The sequence below is a fragment of the Tupaia chinensis genome, unplaced genomic scaffold (assembly GCF_000334495.1).
Source record: "Tupaia chinensis unplaced genomic scaffold, TupChi_1.0 Scaffold143836_2, whole genome shotgun sequence".
In the NCBI taxonomy this organism is placed as follows: domain Eukaryota; kingdom Metazoa; phylum Chordata; class Mammalia; order Scandentia; family Tupaiidae; genus Tupaia; species Tupaia belangeri.
This window is the reverse complement of record NW_006203687.1, coordinates 26,692-33,957: the sequence shown is the minus strand read 5'-3', so window position 1 is coordinate 33,957 and position 7,266 is coordinate 26,692.

Genomic DNA, 7,266 nt, shown 5'->3' with positions numbered 1-7,266 from the left:
AAATCCCAAAGCACCTTACCGATGCTTACTTCAAGAAAAAGAAACTGTGGAAGCCCAGACACCAGGAAGGTGAGGTCTTCGACACAGAGAAGGAGAAATACGAGATTTCAGAGCAGTGCAAGATTGATCAGAAAGCTGTGGATTCGCAAATTTTGCTAAAAATCAAAGCTGTTCCTCAGCTCCAGGGCTACCTGCGATCCGTGTTTGCCCTTACAAATGGAGTCTATCCTCACAAATTGGTGTTCTAGATTTTTTTTGCCAAGAACCTAATTGAATAACTGATTATATATATATATACGTATATATATATATATATACGTATATATATATAAAAATTGGGGGCACACACACTCACCCACCCGATATATTCCCCCAAGCTGCTGGGACTGAGATTCGAACTATGGGTGGCCATGTGGGATCCAGCTCCCTAACCACAGGCTACAGGGCTGGCCTGGCCTAAATTGATTTCTTTATTTGATTTTTTCCCCCTTTATTCATGATGGAGCACGTACGTAAGCACACCAGAGTGAAACAGCGAGAGGCAGGCTCCCCCACGGGGTCTGGTCATCCCATCAGATCTCGGGCAATCACTCAATGTGCCTTTCGGGCTGACCAGGCCCGGGATTCAAAATGCGGTTGCCATGTAGGATTCAGCCTCTCTTGAGCAATGCATTCCTGGTATGCCATGGGCCAGGTCTGTTCTTTACTTTTAAGTTTTACACTCTGTTCTATGAAGAAGAAAAATGTTAAGTGTCGATATTATACCCTTTTCCCCCCTATAAGCAGTAGTAATTATTAGGAAATAATACTTTACTATGGAAGTAAGGAAAGTTATGCTATTTTTAATGGTCTGTTAAAATAAAAATAGTGACTTAGCCCTTTTTATTGTCCCCCCCCCAAAAAAAAGAAAACCAAAGACAAAAACAAAAATAAAAACAAACAACCCCACAAACTAAACAAACAAAAACTCATTCGCAATGAGGAGATAAAAGAGAAAAATGTATTCATGCCCAGGAGCTGGCCACCCTGGAAAAACCACCCACACACACACACCGGAAGGTCGTAAACCGACTACCTGGAATCGAGTCCCATCGCAGGAGATACTACCTTGCCGTCTCCTCCAGGCTGGCTGGCGGCGGCCTACTCTCGCTCCACAGCAAGTCTGCACGGTGCTCTCTAAGGTTTTCATTTTGCTCAATTTTAATTTTTTTTTAGCTGAACTCCATCCCATTTAAAAAATACTCTGGCTTATTTCGAATAGCCTGTAAATATTTGCTATCATGCTTAGAGACTCCTCCAACAACAGGGAAAAAAACTATCAAAATGTTGCCAAAACTTGTCAAAGGTGATTTAATAACCTCAAAAAGGAAACATTTGATTTTAAAATAATCCCAAACAAGTCCACGTCTGGGTTAAGAGGCCAGAGTTTCAGTTTACAGAACAGTGTTGTTTTGAAAACAGCAAGGCGTTTCCATCCTCTTCCTCTGCACTGGCACCTCAACCTCACTCTGGGAAAGGTACAAAGAGGTCAGATTTCTTCTCCATGGCATTTTCAAGACAAGCAAGGCACCAAGGGAAGGAAAGCGTTCTAGCTCTATTTGTCTTTAATTAATAATCTTTTAACATGACAATTACAACGATGTGATTTCTCAGTACACGAATACCATGTGTAATGATCACGTGGGGCTAACTGGTCTACCCATCTCCACCTAGCTCTAATTCTTGACCACATTCTTTCCTTTCGCGCAACAGTAATGTCACTCCTCCTGGTGCTGGCTATAACACACGCTGCAGCTGTTCACATTATTTGCACGGAAAACCACCACAGGTTATTAAGCCATGTATTTTATGGACAGAAGGAGTGGGGTTGGAAAGGTGGGCCCGGTGGCTCTGTGGGGCTCCTGGGCAATCTTGTTGCCAACTACTGGATTACTGCAGCTGGAGTGTTACTCTTAGTGGGGGGGGGGGGGTGGGGGGGGGGGTTGCCTTGCTGTGATATTTGACACAATATAACATAGAGTGGCCCATTAAATGCTTTTTTGGTTTAGCTACAGCCCACTCTGATGGTGGAAAAGTACAAGCGCAGCACAGATCCTCCTTCCTAGGAGATCACAGCTAGTAAAATAGCCTCTTCTCACCAACGCTGCGCTTCACACGCCGCTCTAAGTGCAGGTCTAAGTGTGTGCTGCCGTATTGAGCTTAGGGAGAAATCTAATAGTTTCCTGTCCCTTCGTGGGGCAGGGGACATGTGCTCTGGCTGTCGGTGTCTGCACCTACCTTGAGCAACTTGATAGCTTGTACCTTCGGGCACCCGTGCACTGCACCCATCCATTACAGTCGAGCTCTCCTAAAGACCCTACTGTGTGCTGAGCACCACAGGAAAGGGAAGCCAGGAGCAGGGCCAGTGGGTAGGCTCACAGACCTGCTCTCAGGGGGCCCTGGAAAGATGAGGGGCAGATGTGTGACACTCAGGTGGTTCTCTCACTGTGGTGAGAGGAACGTGGCCACTCTCGCTCCCCCTCTGGAGCTCGCAGCCATGACAGTGAGGAACGAAGCCCACCCCAGGGCAACCCAGACAACTCCAGAAACTAATGAATGCTTGGAAGAAAATGACATCTTTAAAAAAAAAAAATCTGACCTACTACGCAAAGGTGCCGAAAAGCAGGGAAACTGCAATGCCTGCCAGAAGGCACAGCCAAGTAAAGCCCAGAGAGATGCAACAAACTTTTATTTCTTTTTCTCTTCCTTTTTTTCCCAATCAATGATTAGATTGTAAGGAAGCCATACTCGGCGGTACAGATCAGAAGTGGCTGAGGTGTTCACGTTAGTTTCAGGGAGGGCAGAGGGTACAAGTCCCAGTCACATGTTATAAGGGTTTTGGAGAAAGAGATTAAGGTCTAGAACAACAGAATTCAGGGCGGACTGGGGCAGAACCTGCAAGTGACATGGAATCCCGCTCAGGCTGTTCTGTGGCCTCGGTGCCTCACCCTCGTAATGACAGCCCATGGCCCTCAGAGTGGCGAGGAGGCAGTCAGGTGGATTTTTTCTTGTAGGGGGGGGGGGGGGGCCTTGCTGTGATATTTGACACAATATAACATAGAGTGGCCCATTAAATGCTTTTTTGGTTTAGCTACAGCCCACTCTGATGGTGGAAAAGTACAAGCGCAGCACAGATCCTCCTTCCTAGGAGATCACAGCTAGTAAAATAGCCTCTTCTCACCAACGCTGCGCTTCACACGCCGCTCTAAGTGCAGGTCTAAGTGTGTGCTGCCGTATTGAGCTTAGGGAGAAATCTAATAGTTTCCTGTCCCTTCGTGGGGCAGGGGACATGTGCTCTGGCTGTCGGTGTCTGCACCTACCTTGAGCAACTTGATAGCTTGTACCTTCGGGCACCCGTGCACTGCACCCATCCATTACAGTCGAGCTCTCCTAAAGACCCTACTGTGTGCTGAGCACCACAGGAAAGGGAAGCCAGGAGCAGGGCCAGTGGGTAGGCTCACAGACCTGCTCTCAGGGGGCCCTGGAAAGATGAGGGGCAGATGTGTGACACTCAGGTGGTTCTCTCACTGTGGTGAGAGGAACGTGGCCACTCTCGCTCCCCCTCTGGAGCTCGCAGCCATGACAGTGAGGAACGAAGCCCACCCCAGGGCAACCCAGACAACTCCAGAAACTAATGAATGCTTGGAAGAAAATGACATCTTTAAAAAAAAAAAATCTGACCTACTACGCAAAGGTGCCGAAAAGCAGGGAAACTGCAATGCCTGCCAGAAGGCACAGCCAAGTAAAGCCCAGAGAGATGCAACAAACTTTTATTTCTTTTTCTCTTCCTTTTTTTCCCAATCAATGATTAGATTGTAAGGAAGCCATACTCGGCGGTACAGATCAGAAGTGGCTGAGGTGTTCACGTTAGTTTCAGGGAGGGCAGAGGGTACAAGTCCCAGTCACATGTTATAAGGGTTTTGGAGAAAGAGATTAAGGTCTAGAACAACAGAATTCAGGGCGGACTGGGGCAGAACCTGCAAGTGACATGGAATCCCGCTCAGGCTGTTCTGTGGCCTCGGTGCCTCACCCTCGTAATGACAGCCCATGGCCCTCAGAGTGGCGAGGAGGCAGATGAGGACACCAGTGCCAGGGCAGGCAGAGCTGGGGCTGGCTGTGGTCCTCGGTCCAGACTAGTAACCCCTCCGAGGCCCCCTGCTCTCTGCACCCCATGTTGGGACTGCACCCCAAGGCTGGATGCCAGACTCCTTTGCTCTAGGAGGAGCCCTGGGAACAAGCCCCCTCTGGGGGCCAGCAGATGGCATAGCGATTATGTTACTGACTTCTATACGACCGGCCATGGTTTGAGTCCCAGACTCGGTGGCTTGAAACTCACATGCGTCCGTGCCCAAGATTCTAGGAGGAGACTGCAGAAGGGATTGCGGCATAGCCATCCCCCATGGAGGGTGATTTCTCACTTTTCCTCTCACTATCTCTGTCTCTCTCTCTCTCTCTCCAGTGAGCACATGCTTCCTAAGGCATAACCTCTACAAACAAACAAACAAGCCCCGTCCTGGGCTCATAGGGATGATGGGACCATTTTGGAGGAGGGAAATAAGGTGGCTGCTGGTTCCAGACCCAGACATGCCCTTCACAGGTACCCACAGGCTCTCATGACCAGGGATGCCTTCTGCAGACACCCACTGACACCCCCCTACTGGACAGGTACCCCGAGTACCCCAAATAGTGAAGCAACTATTACATGTAATGGGAATCTGTCTTACAAACCATGAAGTGTCATAAATGTGATGTGTGCACCAGGTAAGCAGAAGGACAGTGTTCATTTGGTCATATCCTGTCGTAAGCTGTCCACCTCCATGCTAAAGACAAAACGGGTTAAGCCTTCATAACCCATACCTTCGATCTAGAGCAGGCGTCTTGCATTGGAAGTGCATAATGATTCTCAGAAACAGAAACAGGAATCCTGATGTTTGATGTAATATATATATACACAGACACACACAAACACACACACACACACACATACACACATACACACACATATATATATATACACATAGAGAGAGAGAGAGAGATTCCCTTTACAAAGCTGATATAGCCTGGCTACAAAAAATATTTTCTGTTTCCCCGATTCTCATTTAAAGGCTGAGCTTCCCAGCAACTACAGGTGTCTTGCTATTAAATGTTGCTTTCTATTACTTTGTGAGAATGGAGTGGAGGCACAGGAGGCCTAAAGGATGGACACAGGCAGGTGTTTTACAATGGACTCTCATAGAAACCCCAGCACTGTGACACTTACAGATAGAATTCAAATGCCACTAAACAGGGCTCGTCAGAGGAAAGGAAGCACGGCACGGAAGTGGCAAGGCCCCTGGAAGGTAGCCAGGCACACAAAACACCAGTCGGTTACAATAAATGAGGGGCAGAGGGCACGGATCTGAAGGCCCAGATAGCTACCGATAGTCATGGCCGGGACAAGCACTTGTCCAACCATAAAATGAGAGTATTTTGCAGTCTGGAAACTGCCTTCCACGTGGCCCTGGCGGCAGACAACTGCCTCGACCATACTTTAGATCCCAGCCAACCCCAGGCGGTGACCTGGGGTCAATAAAGCCTTTCACGGGCCAAAGGCACGAAGCACGCCACCGTCCCTCACCCGCTTACCCAAGCCACTCTCGCCCAGGAGAACTCATCCCCACCGACCCTCCCACCCAGGGGACGTGCTTCACACCCATCCTCGTCTCTTCCATCCCGTCAGGTATCCACTGGGAATCTCGTGTCTCACTCATTTCTCTTTTATAACTTCTGAGTGATCATAACCACAGCTGATAAGCCAGCATGCAAAGACGTTTCAGTTAAGTATACCCGCTGTCTAAGGCCCTTGGCACCGACCGCTCCCCACACTGCCATCACCGCCTCACACCGTCATGACCCAATCGCTCTCGAAGTGCCGTTGATCAAGACAAATAGTATTGGGGACAGCAGTCGGTGTGGTGGTTAAGGTGCTGGACGCTCACACATGGCCGACCCCGGTTCGAGTCCCGGATCTGGTGACTTGCTTTCTCGCCTTCCCTCTCTCTCTCTCTGTGTCTCTCTCTCTGGTCAAATTAAAAAATAAATGAGTGGATAAATAAATAAATAATTTTCAAAACGACAAATAGTATTTTTCAGGAACACTGCTGTTCCGCCTTTCTACTACTCCAACAGGCTAGTTTTCTATTACTCCTTGTGGTAAATAGATTATAATTTTAATAACATTACAGGTTAGGAAACTTTGGTGGAGTGACCTAGAAACCTAACCACAGTTCATAATGCATATATTATTTTTAATTGCCAGAGGGCAGTACACTCACCAGAAAGAGAGAGAGAGAGGGAGGGAGGGATAAAGCACCCCTCCCCCCAATGGGGCATGGTCACGTCAACACATGCACCCAGCTTATCTCTCAAGCTGTCAGGGCCAAGATATGAACCATGGTCAGCCATGTGGGATTGGCTCAGCCGTCCACTAGGCAACTGGGTTAGAGAGAGAGAGAGAGAGAGAGAGAGAGAGAGAGATTTGCTATAGGGCATGTGTGCTCATCAGAGAGATAGAGAGAGACAGAAAGTGAGAAATCACTCCCCGCCCCCCGGGGGAGATGGCCATGCCACAATCCCTTCTCCTCCATTCTCCTCGCAGGATCTTGGGGTATGTACGCACAAGCACCAGGCATGATTTTAAGCCACCAGGTCCAGGACTTGGACTGCTGTCAACTACATGGGAGTCCAGTGATATAACCATTATGTCATCTGCTGCTCCCTCCAGTATTGTTTTTATGGGACCATGTATCCTAGGTGAATTTTATGAACTACAATCAGAGCATAAGATGCAGAGAGTACTGAAAACAAATATATGAAGAAACAAAATCATAAAAGGAAACCCTGTAAGGTTAGCGGACTCCCTTCTGTTGTCACTGTAAACATTTACCGTGCAGGGAGGTGGTGCAAACCAAGGGACCTCATCCAGTTGAACTCCAGATGGCATCTCTCTGCGGTCACCAGGCACCTGGTCTAGCTGAACCTCACCCTTCACAGAGCACCATCCGGATGCACAGATTCCGTCCCCGCAAGTCTTAATGTATCCCAATACCAACTATTCACAACTATTTTTGACTTCCCCGTATCACTATTCCATTAAGGCAAATGGCTGAGAACGAACTGTCTTATAAGAAAGCATTTTTATATTATAAAGGAACAAATCAACATTCATAGCATTTGCATGTAGGTAAA